This window comes from Canis aureus, chromosome 34 (genome assembly GCF_053574225.1).
Source record: "Canis aureus isolate CA01 chromosome 34, VMU_Caureus_v.1.0, whole genome shotgun sequence".
Taxonomy (NCBI): Eukaryota; Metazoa; Chordata; class Mammalia; order Carnivora; family Canidae; genus Canis; species Canis aureus.
This window is the reverse complement of record NC_135644.1, coordinates 5,130,746-5,148,575: the sequence shown is the minus strand read 5'-3', so window position 1 is coordinate 5,148,575 and position 17,830 is coordinate 5,130,746. Positions and strand designations below refer to the sequence as shown.

The following is a 17,830-nucleotide window of genomic DNA, read 5'->3' as shown; positions in this document are numbered from 1 at the left end:
ACCAGGTGAAGACTATGAGGGCAACCATTAGTGTGGGGAGAGTCCAGCAAGGTGTGGGAAACTGCAGTGGGAACATACAGAATGTAATATAGAGAACGTGGCTAAATGGCAGCAGGAAACCTAGTCCCCTCTAGTGGCTAATAGTTCCCTGCAACTGCCATCTCCGGACCTGGGAAGGAAAAATTACTCGGAGAGGAATTGGGTAGCTGAAAAGTCACCAAGATACAATTCAGACCTATGGGAGAAAACTCAGTGCCCACTTCGTGGAAATGGGGTACATGATGAGAGCTTTGTGTAACACACGGTATTAGCCCTGAAAGCAAAATCAACAAGGAAAAGCAGGAGTGAGCTATTCCTAAGACTTCCAATTCCCCTTGGTCAGTCTGGCAAAGTTGAGCCTACAAGTGGAAATAAAACTCTAGCTGTAAAGAATGGGGAGATTCAGAGAACGGAAGATGTTTTTGCACAAAAGCCGATAAACCAAATTACTGAGACGATGTTTATTCAAGCACAAAGTGGTGTTCAAGAGAGACATCTGCTGCCAGCGAAAGATCCTGGGTGTATCCAGAGGTTTTAAGTGCACATAAGCTTTTTTTATGCAGCAGGCATGGGACATAGGACAATAGGGGAAGGTGAGCATTGTTCAAATTTAGCAATAGCTCAAATGCAGCCTGATTCTGATTTTTTAAAGACCTACTAACAAACAAAAATGGTCTCCTGGCTAAATCAAATACCAAGGGACCAGGTTCTTACCATCGCCTAGCCCATGAAGGGACAAGGAAAGAGGGCACAGATACAGATAATGTGGTATCTTCATTAATATTAAAAGTTTTCTGAATCTTTGGACTCAGACTTGAGGAACATTCAATTAACACCTACTGTAATCCAGGCACCAGAATGAGGCCCTCCCACACATATTTAACGTGCATATAATTAGGGGAAAATCCAAGTTATGATGATCCCACTCCCGTGAAACATCTCAAAACTCTGAGTAAAGGGTTTTAAGAGTAATAGTAATAATGATAATGTTGTTGCTAACAGTAACAATCACGTAAGGAAATAAAGTAAAATATAATTGAGTAATGCCAAGAAAACTATTAGACCTACACATTTTAGAGCATTTAACCTTGTAAATGTAAGTATGTTCTCTTGAGAACTTAATTACCATCCCAGGCATTAAAGAACATAAACTATTCCAAGTGAAGCCATGTAACACAAAACACAAAAGTCCCATTAATCCACACTGACTTCAAGATCTTCATAAGAACTCTAACCTTGGGATCCCTGGTGGCTCAGCCGTTTGGTGCCTGCCTTTGGCCCGGGGTGTGATCCTGGAGTCCTGGGATTGAGTCCCACATCAGGCTCCCAGTGTGGAGCCTGCTTCTCCCTCTGCCTGTGTCTCTGCCTCTCTCTCTCTCTCTCTTTCTGTGTGTCTTTCATGAATAAATAAATAAAATCTTTAAAAAAAAAAAAAAAAAAAGAACTCTAACCTTTCTGTAAGTACTCATGATGAATTTTAAATACCTGCGTTTAAAAGAATTTCACCACCTCCTGAAAACAACAGGAGTAGAGTGCCCTCTAGAGTCCTACACGTATTTTAAATGCCAAATTGAGGGGAAAATCTCATTTTAATCATTTGCTGGCCATGCTCATTAAAATTTAGAAATGTGGTAAATTTGTCTATTGCTGCTACAAAAATGTATGTCTCTTAAAAATTTAGTATAAGTCTCTCTCCCCCAAGAGAAATATCTTTGAACATTTGTTCTTTGAACAGAACCCAAAAAGACGAGATTGTATTTAATATATATTACATTTTTATTTTACTTTCTTTCTCTAGCCTATATATTTGAAACAAATCGAATACCAGTAAGGCTATTTTCGTCTTTTATGTGTTCGTGTTATCTGTTTATGTTTTGCTTTCATCAAAGTCTATAATTCCCCCAAAAGAGGAACAATATTTGTTAATCTAACATGTCAGGCTCCTGCCTTAAACTGAGATCATGCATGAGAGTAATTCATAAATACTTTTACAAGCAGATAAATCAACATACGGTGATTAAAATAGAGGCATAACTAGATAAGTATTTGCCATGTTTAAGACACATGGATCAGGCCTAGGCTCTAACAGTACACTTAACAGGAACAGGTTTATATACAGTACGTGAAGTCTGAAGCCCCATCCTTGAATCAGAAACTAAAAGTCAAAGTCTAGAAAGATGAACAGTTACTTCCTGCAGTTTAATAGAAGGTCGGCTTTGCTTTAATACCTAGCTATCATTATGCTCTTTACCAACAAAGTCGAGGATCCAATTTCCTTATCTCTAGAACAGGGATAATTTTGACATCTGAGCTTGTCATTTTTTTACGTATCAAATGTGAAAACATATAGAAGGACTTTATAAACCACAAAAAAGTGTATGTGTGGTATTTGTTTTATATATAAAATTGAGAGGATTAGCTATGTTTGGCTAAATGAGGTCATACTTAAATAAAAATGTTATGCACTCTGTTATTATCCCTGGCCACTCCTCAAGCTTTTTTTTTTTTTTTTTTTTGCAAATTTTTCCTTTTTTGCACATATTTTAACTGTTCCTCACATATAAATGTTTTGTATATTCTTTGTGAATCTTTCCCATGACCTTTCTCTTTTCCCTTGAAATTCTTCCTAGAGAATCTCTTTCCCTCCAATGCCTTCAAATACTTCCTACAGTCTGGAAACACTTCAATTTGCCTCTACAGATCTACTTCCTAACATCTAGATCTACAGGCCAACTGCCTACTTTATGCCTCCTTCATCTACAGCATTAGACAAGCCCTGCGGCTGAAATCAAAGACATGCAGTATGTTTGAGATAAGATGCTGTCAGTGAAAAATGAGTCAAAACATATTTAGAACTGCCCTCCCCAGTCACAGCTGGACTCAGAGAAATGGCCAAGAGGATGTGAGGGCACCAGAGGCACCTTGATATTGTCCAGCCCTGGGACTACTCAGACCCACCTGTGCCCTACATTAAATGCAGTCCATCATTGTTTAAGGTGCCCAAAAGCTTAATGCACAAAGGTTAGAGGCACAAACTACAGATGCTGCCACTGATACCCAAACCGAAATTTATGCCCATCATCTCACTTGTCTATCATTCTTTATATATTTTCTTCTCCCTTCCATCTGCCAGGTTGATCAGTCCCCCTACTTATCTAAGTTGCTTGCCTAGTGGAGTGACTGGAGTGACACAGCTCTTCAGCCTGAGGGTCTGAGTTCTTACTTGCTTTGTTCTTATCATGCTATCATCACTGCAACTGCTGGCTCATCTTTATTACCATAGAAACACCAATGCCGATCCTGAGTTCCACTATTCAGTAGCAATCCTAGCTCTTCAAGATCCTCAGGCTCATTTCCCCCATGAATATAATAATTCCTTTCTTACCTGCTGGTCCACTGCCATGAGGAGCCCATAATAAAACAGGAATTACTTTTCGCTCTCTGAAGTGAGGTCACAACTTCAGGTTCAGTGAACACACTGTATTATTACTCAGCGAAAGTGTTTCCCTAAACTAGCAGAGCTGAATTATCAGGAAAAGGAACTGCAAATTCAACAAATGGACATTAGGGGGTGATGCTGAGAAGGACCGGTTCAATTTCCACCTCCTACTCCCTGGACCTGTGTATTTTAGCCATGAGGACACCTCATTATAGATCAACCAGTAATTCAAGGCAGTCTTGAAGGGTGTTGGCCGAACCACTCTGTAATTTTAATCATCTGGTTGTTTTTAGTTGATTTGGTATGTGGTAGGACCAGGGGACCTCTTGGCTCTGTACCCACTTTTACACCTCTTTCTATATGAAATGAGTCCCTTGATCTGACAGGATGTTATATGGTATTGCCTTAGTAAGTCATCCACTGTGTGAGTGATTCTGTGTTGCAGAAGCACCACTAGCAGGTAAGGAAATCCATATTTAGAGAAGATATTAATTCAATTAATGAAGAATCACTGGCATCATGAGGGTGGAAAGGGATTGGTGTAATCAACTTGCCATCAAGCAAGCGGTTTATCTCCTTGAGGGATGATAATGTATCAGGATCTTATCACTGAAATCTGCTTTTAGTAGGTCCAGCATTCAGTAGCAGCAGTAGCTAGAGCAGCCATGGTATTGAGCCAACATATAATCTCCATCTCTGCCACCAGCGATATTCTGTTTATGAGCCCATTGTGCAAATATTGAGGTGACTCAAGGCAGAAGCTGACCAACATCCACCAGAAGGGTCACTCTGACCGCCCAGCTCTTTGGTCTTTCTTGTGTGTTGGATGCGTTCTAGTGGATAATATCATCAGAGAAGAGATGCACACATGCCAGCTCATGCCTCTAACTCAGACCTTTTTGTCCTTAATCTAATCTTGCCCATTCCAGTCCCCTGACCAAGCCAAGTCATTCACTACCTTCTTCAGAGGTATATCTTTACCTCAGGCTACTTGCCCTTTATACAAAGTATGATGTGTCTAATGCTCACATCTCAGCTCCCTGGGAATAAATCCTCCTTCCCAATTGTCCTTTAGGACCACTCCTGAGTAGCACTAGAGTGAGGGAGCAGCTCATATTTGGTTCCACACATGGAGTCAACCTATCTGTGAACTAGACCCAAAAGTGAGGAGAGGGAGATACAACTCTGTCAGTATAACAGAGATAGGAAAACAGAATTTAGGTCACCTATTAATATAATTTATTTGTCCTCGTGACCTACTTGGGCCTAATCCCAAAAGTACGATTTCCATTTATCTTAGTCCATTTGGATTCTGGAACAAAAATACCATAAACTGGATGGCGTATAAGCAATAGACATTTATTTCCCACAATTCTGGTGGCTGGGAAATCCAAGATCATGGTGCCAGCAGACTTAGCGTCTGTTGAGAATCTGTTTCTTCATAGATGGCTAGCTTCTTTATGATAATTTTACATGGCAGAAGAGGCAAGGGAGCTTTTTAGGGCCACTTTTGTAAGGGCACTAATTCCATTCATGAAAGCTCTGCCCTCATCACCTAATCACTTCCCAAAGACCTCACCTCCTAGTACTATCACCTTGGGAGCTATATTTCAACATATAAATGGGGAGGAGAGGCACAAACATTCAGACCACAGCATCATTTTATAATGAATTGTCACCATGCTTATCCAAACTTTTCAACTCCATGATCTATCCAGGTTGTGGTAGGCAGCTAGCGAATGGGCAGGTATTCAGTGTCTACTAGCGCTCAGCGGTGCACCAGGTAATTCTCTTCTGCAGAAGACATAATCTTGCATTAAAATCGTAGATGCTACAATTTTCTTGTTGGGGCTTCCAGATACACCAAATGGAATCCTTATCTGGTTCTTGCATAGTTGGCTCCACCTGAGATACAGAACAGCTCGCCTGGACCACAGCCTTCTTTTGCTATGGGCCCAACTTGAAACTGGCAACAATCGAAGTCACCCTATTAATGAGTCAAAGCAATCATTTTAATTGCAGTATTTTTAATTGCCAGTATGCCGCCTTCAAAATCCAAAGAAGCCCACTTACTACTCTGCCTGTTTTCTTAGTTGTACTGGGCATAAGATGTAATAACTTGGCCCTTACCATGGAGAGAATGTCCTAGAATGTTTAAGGTCATTGAACCTCTAAAAACATTGACAATAAAGCAGCCCCCTAAAACTTAAAAGAGTTTTTTCCCACCATCTGACATGAATGGGCAACTAGTGTAATTTCTTTTTACACATTAGATCCAGTTAACAAGGTGGCATCAATATAGTGGAACAGTGTAATGATCTGTTAAATGTTAAGATAATCAAATTCTCTGCAGACTTTATTTTTATAGAGAGAAGTAGCATTAATCATGTCCTGGGACAAGATAGTAAATGTGTACTGCTGTCCATCTAACGTAAAGGTAAATTGACTTTGAAACACTCTTGATTCACAGGGATTGAAAATAACTCATTTGCTAGATCAATACCAAGTACTAGAGGCAATATTGGTTTGTTCTAGGGGAGATAAAATATTTGGCACGGCTGTGATTGGGTCCACTATTTGGTTACGTATGTGGTCTACTGTTATCTGCCAAAATATATATGGTTGTTACATGAGTCAGAGGTGAATTGAAAGGAAATACATTGGAAATAAACCTGCGTCCTTTAAGACTGTGAGGATGACACTAACCTCTGCAGTTTCTCCTAGTTTTCAGTTTCACTTATGATTTTTTTTTCTTGGTTCTGGGAGTTTGACTCACTATAAGATTTAGGGGGCGCCTGGGTGGCTCCATCAGTTAAGCATCTGCCTTGGTTCAGGTCATGAACTCAGGGTCCTAGGATTGAGCCTCATATCATCAGGCTCCATGCTCAGTGGGGAGTCTGTCCCTCTCCCCCTCTACTCCTCCCTCAGCTCATGCTTTCTCTCTCTCTCAAATAGATAATTATATCTAAAAAAGAAAAAAGACATATTTAGGCCAGGACTCTGCTTAGCACCTGCTCTCCCAAAGTCTCACCCTGACCAAGGCTCATGATAACACTTCTGGTTCTTTGTCATGAGTTCCAGCTCAGATTGTTTATCCAAAACCTCCTGAAAGGTCTTTCCCCAATGAACCACTACCTGATAAGTGGCTATAAGTCCTTTTGAGTAAGTATTGAAGAAATAGATATTGCATATACTTGAAGTAGCCTCTCAAGACTCTTTCTCAAAGGAACCCAAGCTTCCCTTCAATCAATGGGCTCTGCATCTGTGAACTTGCTCAGATCACTCTGATAACTAGCTCAGCTCTGGAATCCATTTTCCATTGTTCCTTCTAATGTCAATCTTCTCTCCACAATTGATTTTTCCACATATTGAAGTTAACAAGGTATACACTGATGTGCATTTCATCTCTCTTTTTCTGAGCAGCATGATATATGAACCCTTAGCATGGATTCCAGTGGGCCAAGGCTTCCTGGTTGCCACTCTGGCCTTGTTGGACATAATAGTAATTATGTCCAAAGTGCAACCATTTGGGGATACCTGGGTGGCTTGGTCAGTTAAGCTTCTGCCTTTGGCTCAGGTCATGATCCCACGGTCCTGGGATAGAGCCCCACATCGGGCTCCCTGCTTAGTGGGAGCCTGCTTCTCCCTCTCCTCCCCACTTGTGCTCTCTGCTGCTACCTTTCTCTCTCTCCCTCTTTCTGTCTCTCAAATAAATAAATAAAATATTTTTTAAAGATTTTATGTATTTATTCATGAGAGACACACAGAGAGAGGCAGAGACACACAGAGGTAGAAGCAGGCTCCCTGCGGGGAGTTCAATGTGAGACTCATCCCAGGACCTCAGGATCACTACCTGAGCTAAAGGCAGATGCTCAACCACTGAGCCACCCAGATCCCCAATAAATAAAATATTTTTTTAAAAAGTGCAACCATTTGGCCTCAGATATTCTAGAATCCTATCATTTCCCATTTTCTCTAGGCAACCACAAAAGGCAATCTCCAACTGTGAACTGTAGCCTATAGAGGACAGCTCCTATAGAACTTCTCACATATGCCAATTTCTCCATCAACGGTGCATTCCTTATTGCTCTAGTGTAGGAAGTGTCCTCTGGGCTCTTCCAGGGAAGAGAGGCAGGGATGGGTTCTCTAGACTCACGTAATAAGTCCATTCTAACATGCCCACCTCCTGACCTTCTAGCTCCATTCCTCACTATTCTGACAAGGAAGTTCTGGCTTCCCCTCCTAGCTTCAAAGAGGTATTACTAGGTCAGCAGGGTATTAAAACCGGCTCCAGGTGTCCTCCCTAGCACTTTAAATCTTAAGTCGTGGGCATATAAACCCAAGTCTATAAACTCAACTTCCCAGCCTTGCTTTCTGCACAAGCCCCAGGCCAATGTACTCAAGACTTATTCCCACACATATTCCCAAATTCCAGCTGCTATACCTAGTCCAGCTCCTGCATTTCTTTGGAAAGTAAGCAGCCACCCCACCCCACCGGCCCCAGGCTTTTCCCCTCAAGCTATGCTGCTTTGACTCCTGTTTCTGCTTTATAGGCAATGAGGGAAGGAAGGAGGATATCTTAAGGAAGACAAGCGTTGTTTTGCAGAGCATTTGGCCCTGTGGAGGTCTTTCATGCAGGGTCTTTCATTCCCAGGCAAGAAGACGCTGCTCTTCCCTAACATAAAGGTAAGGGTTACCTCTGCCAGCCCAGGGAATTAAGGGCTCAAACTTCTCTGGCACATCCACCACATTTCCTCATCCTATTTATCAATTTTCCACTATCAGGGCCCTGCTGCTGACTTAGGAGACTTGTCAAGGCGACTCTCTCCATCTCCTCGGTAGCTTGACCACCCTCACAATTCAGTTCCAGTCCCAGTGCAGTCTCTGACTGCAAGAGATAAGAGACACTTTAAGCACTGCCTCCTGGCTTTCAGTGCATCCTGAGTTGATAATTGGCTGCTCTGAGCCTCTGGTTCTTCTTCAAGGCTTCCAAAGCAGGCCAGACAAGTATACAGTCCTTATTACCCCACCCCCCCCACCCCGCAACATTCAACTAGTAGAACTATCCTTTATCTTGTCTTAGCTATTGCATATCACATCCATCCCAGGTAAGGTTATTGGCCATCATGAGAACACATCTCCCCAGAAGTCATCATTCTACTTAACCACATTACTTCTCTTCTAAACAATCAAGCAAGCAAACAAACAAAAAACCTCTGAGATATATTAAGTGCTAAGCTAGAAATGATATCTATTTTACAAAACAACCTCCAGTACACTCAAAACCCCTGAAAATTGATCTTTATATAATTCAAATAATTTCAAATTATTTTACTTTATCTTACTTTTGTCAGATAAGCCAGCCTGTGGTTTATCTATCAGGCAAATTCTATGATAATTTCACTTTGAAACTATTTTAATGGAATTGAGCTGGGAAAAACACAATAAAATCATTATTTATCCATTCAGGATTCAGCCTTTATCAAGGTAATAAATTCACAGCAAATGAAGTTGAGTCAGGCTCTTCTTTGTGTTCTAGGCTGAGATTTTAACTTCTGTGGAAAATGAAAATGCATCTTTAAAATGTCCTTATACTTAGTCTATGAATAGAAATTCAAATAATCTCTTGACTGTATTAGGGATCCCAAATGATTTTTTGCATCTATTCCTACATTAAATATTCTTATTCTATTTTTAAAAATTGCAAACAGTTCAAAAATATGTATTAGTATCAATCCATATAATTTTAAAAATATTTATACAATTAAGTCCTGGAAATATAGCAAAAGATAGCATTGCTAGACTTAGGATGTTATGATTATGGATCACTGTCATTATCTTCTTTCCTCTTGTATATGTGGGGGTCTTTTTATTTTTCACAGTAAAAATGTATTCTGTGTCATAAAAAAAATTATATTACATGAAAAACTTTGTGATTAGATTTAGGATGTCAAACAGTTGCTTGAGACAGGTAATGTATCATATGTATTCTGCTATCCTATCTTGGCCAAATATTCCCACTTAGTCCTCATATTTCACACATTTACAACTTTAAATCTTTAGTAAAAACAGTGTCATCCCCAGCAAAAAAAAAAAAACAAGGATGAAAATATGTAAGAAAATTTGCCAGAACTCAGCAAAATCCCAAAGTGAACAGATGTATTTATGCTGCTCTTCTGTTTAGTCCTTCTGTACTCTGTTCGCTATGCCACTCTCCTCCTTATCACCAGGCTAACAATATTCATCTTTTTAATTTGAACATAAAACTTCTTTAATTAATTTTTTTACATTTTAAATTCCAGTTAGTTAACAAACACTATTATATTCATTTCAAATGTACAACATAGTGATCCAACAATTCCAAATATCACTTAGGGCTCATCACAGGTGCACTCCTTAATCCCCTCACCTATTTCACCCATCCCCTCACCTTTCTCCCCTCTAGTAATCATAAGATTTTTCTCTATAATTAAGAGTCTGTTACTTGGTTTATCCCTCTCTCCCTCTCTGTCCTTCCATCTTTCCCTCCCTTTGTTCATTTGTTTTGTTTCTAAAATTCCACATGTGAGAGAAATCATATGGTATTTGTATTTCTGACTGATTTAACTTAGCATAATACTCTCTAGCCCCATCCTTGTCTTTGAAAATGGCAAGATCTCATTATTTTTTATCACTAATATTCCATTATATATAGAAATATAGAGATAAATATACCACATCTTCTTTATCCGTTCATCAGTTGATGGACACTTGGGCTGCTTCCATATCTTGGCTATTGTAAACAATGCTGCTATAAATCTGGGGGTGCATGTATGTTTTTCAATTAGCGTTTTTGTGTTTTTTTGGGTAAATACCCAGTCATGTGATTGCTGGATGATAAAGTAGTTGTATTTTTAACTTTTTGAGGAAACTCCATACCATTTTTCACAGCGGCTGCATCAGTTTGCATTCTCACCAACAGTACACAAGAGCTTCTTTTTCTCCGCATCCTTGCCAACACTTGTTGATCCTTGTGTTTTTGGTTTTAGCCATTCTGACAGGTGTGCAGTGATATCTCAGTTTTGATTTGCATTTCCCTGACGATGAGTGATGTGGAGCATCTTCTCATGTGTCTGTTGGCCATCTGGATGTCTCCTTTGGAAAAATGTCTAATCATGTCTTCTGCCCACTTTTAATTAGATTATTTGTTTTTGGGGGTGTTGAGTTTGATAAATTGTTATATATTTTGGATACTAACCCTTTATCAGACATGTCATTGGCAAATATCTCCTCCCATTCTGAAGGTTGCCTTTAGGTTTGTTGATTATTTCTTTCACTACACAGAAGCTTTCTATTTTGATATAGTTCCAATAGTTTATATTTGCTTCTGCTTCCTTGCTTCAGGAGACATATCTAGAAAAAGGTTGCTATGGCTGATGTCATAGAAGCTACTGCCTGTGTTCTCTTCTGGGATTTTTGTGGTTTCATGTCCAGATTTAGGACCTTAATCCATTTTGAGTTTCTTTTTGTGTCTGGTGTAAGAAAGTGGTCCAGTTTCATTCTTCTGCATCTGCTGCACAGTATTCCCAACACCATTTGTTGAAGAGATTTTTTTCCACTGAATATTCTTTCCTGCTTTTTCGAAGATTAATTCACCACATAGTTGTGGATTCATTTCTGGGTTTTCTGTTCTGTTCTATTGATCTAATGTCTATTTCTGTGCCAGCACCATATTGTTTTAAGCACTACAACCTTGCAATGTAACTTGAAGTTTGGAATTGTGATGTCTCCAGCTTCGCTTTTCTTTATCAAGACTGCTTTGGCTATTCAGGGTCTTCATGGTTCCATACAAATTTTAGGATCGTTTGTTCTAGTTCTGTGAAAAATGTTGATATTGTGATAGAGATTGCATTAAATGTGTTCAGTGCTTTGGATAGTATAGACATTTTAACAGTATTTGTTGTTCCAATCTATGAGCATGGAATATCTTTCCATTGCTTTATGTTGTCAATTTTTTTCATCAGTGTTTTATGGCTTTCAGAGTAGAAGTCCTTCACCTCTTAGAAGGTGTATTCCTAAGTATCTAATTCTTTTTGGTACAATTATAAATGAGATTTTTTAAAATTTCTCTTTCTGTTGCTTCATAATTGGTGTATAAAAATACAACAGATTTCTGTGTGTTGATTTTGTATCCTGTGACTCTACCGAATTCATTTATCAGTTCTAGCAGTTTTTTAGGGGAGTCTTTAGGGTTTTCTGTGTACAGTATCATCTGCATCTGAAAGTACTGAAAGTTTTATTCCTTCCTTAGCAATTTGGATGCCTTTTATTTCTTTTTGTTTTCTGATTGCTGTGGCTAGGACTTCCAGTACCGTGTTGAATAAAAGTGGTGAGAGTGGACATCCCTGTCGTGTTCCTGACCTTGGGGGAAAGGCTCTCAGTTTTTCCCACTGAAGATGATGTTTTCTGTGGGCTTTTCACATATGGTCTCTATTATGTGAACCTCTAAACCTACTTTGTTGAGGGTTTTTATCATGAATGGATATTGTACTTTGTTAAATCCTTTTTCTGCATCTATTGAGATGATCTTATAGTTCTTTTCCTCACTCTTATTGATGTGATATATCACATTGATTGATTTGTGAATATTGAACTACCCTTGCAATCCAGATCTTGGTTTTTTTTTAATGTATTGTTGGATTCAGTTTACTAGTTTTTGTTGAGAATTTTTGCATCTATGTTCATCAGGGATATTGGCCTGTGGTTCTCTTTTTTATTCTCATAAAATGCATTTGGAAGTTTTTCTTCTTTTTCTAATTTTTGGAATAAAGAAGAATAAGTATTAACTCTTCTTTAAATGTTTGCTAGAATTTGCCTGTGAAACCATCTGGCCCTGGATTTTGACTTGTTGAGAGTTTTTTGATTACTGTTTCAATTTCTTTGCTGGTTATCAGTCTGTTGAAATTTCCTATTTCTTCCTGTTTCAATTTCGATCGTTTATATGTTTCCAGGAATTTGTCTATTTCTTCTAGGTTGCCCGGTTTGTTAGCATATAGTTTTACATAATATTCTCTTGTATTTCAGTGGTGTTGGTTATTATTTCTACTCTCTCATTTCTGATTTTATTTATTTGAGTCCTTTTTCTTTTTTCTTGAATCTGGCTTAGAAAGTTATCAATTTTATTAATTTTTTTTCATTTATTGATTGGTTTCATTAATCTGTTATATTGGGGCTTTTTTTGTTTCTACATCATTTATTTCTGCTGTAATCTTTATTATTTCCTTCCTCCTGCTGGTTTTAGATTTTGTTTGTTATTATTTTCCTCAGTCCTGTACGTGTAAGGTTAGGTTATTTGAGATTTTTCTAGCTTCTTGAGGAAGACCTATAATGCTATAAACCTTCTTCATAGAACTGCTTTTGTTGCATCCCAAAGGTTTTGGCTATTATGTTTTCATTTTCATTTGTTTTCTATGTACTTTTTTATTTCTTATTTTATTTCCTTATTGATCCATTCTTTGTTTAGTAGCATGTTACTTAACCTCAATGTGTTTGTGGTCTTTCCAGATTTTTTCTTCTGGGTGACTTCTAGTTTCATACCTTTGTGGTCGGAAAAGTTGCATAGTATTTGTAGTTGTAGTTTTTGTATTTGTAGAGGTCTGTTTATGACCTCATATGTTGTCTACTTTTGGATAATATTCCATGAGAACTTGAAAGGAATGTGTATTCTGCTGTTTTAGGATGGAATAGTCTGAATATATCTGTTAAATACATCTATTCCAGTGTGTCATTCAAAGCCATTGTTTCTTTGCTGTGTTCTGTTTTGATGATCTGTCCATTGATACGAGTGGGGTATTAAAGTCACCTACTATTATTGTATTATTATCCATTAGTTCCTTTATATTTGTTATTAACTGTTTTATGTATTTGGGTGCTCTTACGTTGGGTGCATATCTTTATAACTGTTATATCTTCTCACTGGATTGCCCTCTTATCATTGTATAGGTCCTTCCTTGTCTCCTGTTATAATCTGTTTTAATATCTACTTTGTCCAATATAAATATTGCTACTTTGGCTTTCTTTTGACATCCATTTGCATGATAGCTATTTCTCTATCCCTTTACTTCCAATCTGCAGATGTCTTTTGGTCTGAAATGAGTCCCATATAGGCAGTATACAGATGAGTCTTGTTTTTTTTTTTTTTTATCAATTCTGCCACTCTAAGTCTTTTGATTGAATTATTTGGTCCATTCACATTCAAAGTAATTATTGATAGATATATATTTATTGCCATTTTATTACTTGTTTTGTGGTTGTTGCTGAAGATTTTCTCTGTTCCTTTTTTTAATCTTTCTCTTTTTTGTGATTTTGCTGATTTTCTTTAGTGATATATTTGGATTTATTTTTCCCATTATTTTTTGTATATTACTGGTTTTTGATTTGTGATCACCATTAGGTTTGTATATAGCCTCTTCCACTATAGCAATCTATATTAAGTTGATTATCATTTAAGTTTGAACCCACTCTTTACTAGTCTTCTACTCACATTTATGTGTATGTTGTTATACTTCACATCCTTTAATTTTTTGAGTTCCTTGACTGATTTTTTTACAGAAATATTCATTTTTACTACCTGTGTGTTTCCTATATTTATATTGTTACTTTAATCTCTACTTTCCACTCAAAGAGTCCCCTTTAATATTTCTTCAGGCTGGTTCAGTGGTCATGAACTGCTTTAGTTTCTATTTGTCTGGGAAACTCTTTTTTTTAATTAATTAAAAGCTTTTATTTTAATCCCAGGTAGTTAACATACAGTGTTATATTAGCTTCAGGTGTATAATATTGTGATTCAACACTTCCATACATCACCCTGTTCTCATCACAACAGGTGCCCTTCTTAATCCCCATCACCTATTTAAACTATCCCCCCCACCCCTCTCCTTTCTGGTCACCGCCAGTTTGTTCTGTATTGGGAAACTATCTCTCCTTTTACTCTTAAAGATAACTTTGCTGGATAGAGTATTCTTCACTGCAGGTTTTTCCCATTCAGCACTTTGAATATAATTTGCTATTCCCTTCTGCCTTGGAAAGTTTCTGCTAAGAAATCCCCTGCTAGCCTTATGGGTTTGCCTTGTAAGTTAGTGTCTTCTTTTGCTTTGCTGTTTTTAAGATTTTTTTTTTATCACTATATTTTGCCTCTGCTGCTTCCAGCCTGCTGTTCATTCCATCAAGTGTTTCTCATTTCATTTATAGAGCACATTATCTCTGCTGTTTTACCTTCTATCTATGTTAAAGGCCCCACTCATGTTTTTCACTCTTTTAGCAAGTCCATGTAGTATCTTTACGATCTTCACTTTAAATTCTCTATCAGGCATGTTACTTACATCTGTTTTGTGTAGATCTCCAGGCATGGCCTGTCCTGTTCTTTCATTTTAGATAAATTTCTCTCTCTTCTTATTTTGTCTAAGTCTCTGTGCCTGTTTCTCCGTGTTAGAAAAGAAGCTATGTCTCCTGTTTTTAAGGGTAATGGCCTAATGGCGGAGAAATCCTAAAGTGCCCTGCTGTGTAGAGTCCTCTGTTACTTCTGGAGTGTCTCCAGTGTATGCTGTGTGTGCTCTGCTGTTGTGTCCTGGCTACTTTATGCTTTAGGCCAGTCATCTTCAGAGGTTCTCTTTGCTTGTTGTGGGCAGTGTTTGGTCCCTGGTCTGAGTGTGGTGCATGTTAACGAGGTGTGCTCTGGTCTGCTTGTGGAAGGAGGCCCTGTTGCCATTGCCACAGGACCAAGGTTCCACAAAACTGACATGGGGAGAGATGATGTGAGAAGGGGTTTCAGCCAGTCTTCTAGGGAAGGGGACCCACCACTCTGGGACTGAGGCAAGTGTGACTGGGAAAGGCGATTACACTGGAGCTTTGGGGACTACAGCTTGGCGTAAGCAAGTTAGGTGCCAACCAGTGTTGGCACCATGCTGGCTCTTGCAGGTGGTACTGTGTTTATGCTGAGGGCAGGGGGAGGAAAATGGTTCTGCCAGTTGCTTTGTTTTCCGAGGGGTCTCTATGAATGCTATCTCTCTGGCACATTCTCTGATAACCTCCTACTGTGCGCCCTGGGTGCTCTTCAGATCACTGTTTCCAAGCTGTATGTCGCAGCTTGTTTTCCCACAAATTTTTTTTCCAAGAGCAGCACGATGCCATGTGGGCTCTATCCCAGACAAATCCACTGAACTTTAATGCTCTAGGCATTGAGCTCTGCTGGTTACAAGAATACAAAATTCAGGCCCTCTCATTTCCCAAACCAATTGCCATGGACATTCATTTGCCCTGTGTACTCTTCTGAGTGCTACTGTGTCTCTCACTCTTCTGCGTGACCACAGCTCCGTCCCTACCACAGTGTCCATGATCCCTTTCTCTCCCAAACTTCAACTTCTGCACTTCCTACTTTCTTCAATGTGTTCTCTACCTTTAGTTGTGGAGTTTGTTCTGTCAGAATTTTGGTCATTTTCCAGGTATTTAGGATGATTTGATAGCTATATAGTTGTATTCATGGGACAAGGTGAGCCTAGGATCCTCCTCCTCTGCTACCATATTCCAACTTCCAGCAAACAATATTCTTTTTTTTTCCCAGCAAACAATATTCTTAAGCTAATAGGTCTTCTATGATATCAAGAAAGAAAAAATATTCTTACATATTTATATTTTCATTGGCATAATATGTTAATCTTTCTGGAATATTTACATTTTTAAAAAGAAGTATTAATTATTAAAAGTAGTGAAATTTCAGGCATCAGTAGGAGAGGTAAGTTTTGCTTCCAATCCTCCTGTAATCAGACCATGTGGGGCAGCCCTAGATGAATAAAACCATTTCTAAGTTTAGCTGTCCCTTTATAAACTGGTGATCATCAATAAGAGTGTGCTGTAATGGCTTCTTTATAGACAGAGACCAAGTGACTCTGGAAAAGTTACTTAAGACTTCTGAGCCTGAGTCTTTGCATCCTTAAAATGGAGAGAATATCTACCTTGCAATGCTGTTATGAGGATAATAGTAATGAGATAATGTGTTTATTGCAATGGTATTAGCATGTCAGTAATTTCTCATTAAAGAAAAAGTTCTTTCTGCCTTCTCTCCTGTGTTAGTTTCATAGAGTTGCCATAAAAAGTTGGGCAACTTAAGACAACAAAATTTATTCTCTTACACTTATGAAGGCTAGAAGTCCAAAATCAACATGTCACCAAGGTTAGTTACTTCTGGAGGTTCTGAAGGGCACCCTGTTCCATGCTTCTCTCCTAGATTCTGGTGATGCCAGCAAACCTTGCCATTTCTTAGCTCACCACTGAATCACTCCAGTCTCTGCTTCCACCATCGTGTGGTATGCTCCCTGTGTGTGTCTGCATCTGCTCACAGCTCCCTGTGTGTGTCTGCATCTGCTCATAGCTTTCTAATAAGGACACATGTTACTGGATTTAGACCCTACCCTAATCCAATGTAACCACATCTTAACCTTATTATCTGCAAAGACCTTACTTCCAAATGAGTCCACAACTATAAGTATCATAGTTTAGGACTTCATATCTTTTTGAGGTACACAATTCAACCCACAACATCACTTTCTTCCATACCATAACCAAGAGATTAGTCCAAGAGAAGATAACTGAAGGAATGGATCCTATTAACAAGCTTAGCCAGAAAATGGTAGAAGCAGCTAAATAAGTGAATTCAAAACCATGCACAACTAGCGGTGTGTTCTCTCCACCATTCAACTCCACCATTCTTACACCATTCTCCAAAGTGTGTCACTTTAAGGACAGCATCCTTTTGGAAATTGCATACCCAGAAGTTTTCTCCCTTATACATACAAATGTGTTTTACTGCCATTTTTCATTCATTGTTAAATTCCTCTATACTTTTAAACATTAGCAAATCTTTTTTCCCATTTTGAGGAAGTATTAACCAGAGACTCCCTGCAAGCCACCAAACTACTGACGAGGACTAGAACTTGGGATCAGGAGAAAAATTCACTTCTCACCACACATTCTTTTAATCTATTTGCATTTATTATGTGTCTATATTACATACAAAAAATATAATTTAAAAAGTCACCAATATCTATGAATTTATACCATCTTTCATCATATTTGTAAGTTCTATCTACTTAACAAAAGCCAGTGGCATTGTAGAATTTCCTCATAAATCTCCAAACCTCATGAATAGCTCCATTCTGGATATTATTATCTTTCTTTAGTTAGAAAAGTTGCCACCAGACAATGAAATGTGGATGATAAAGCATAAGTATGAAGTGCTGTGAAGTCCTTGAATAAATCTAACAGTCATGTTTTCCATTTGTTCCCTCTTTTAAAGAAGATATACAACTTCATAAAAAC

The 17,830-nt window shown here is 38.5% G+C and overlaps 1 long non-coding RNA gene across 5 annotated transcripts in view; it reads right to left on the bottom strand.

Annotated features, from left to right (window-relative positions):
- LOC144304512 (uncharacterized) overlaps positions 1-10,869 on the bottom strand; it is a 95,558-nt gene extending 84,689 nt beyond the window's left edge. For 4 of the 5 annotated variants that reach the window (XR_013371459.1, XR_013371461.1, XR_013371463.1 and 1 more), the window contains exon 1: positions 10,716-10,869. This is a non-coding gene — a long non-coding RNA (uncharacterized LOC144304512). Of the gene's footprint in view, positions 1-1,274; positions 1,472-10,715 lie in introns of those variants that run through there. The other variant, XR_013371460.1, reaches the window with a different exon arrangement.
- Between the last annotated feature and the right edge of the window lie 6,961 nt (positions 10,870-17,830).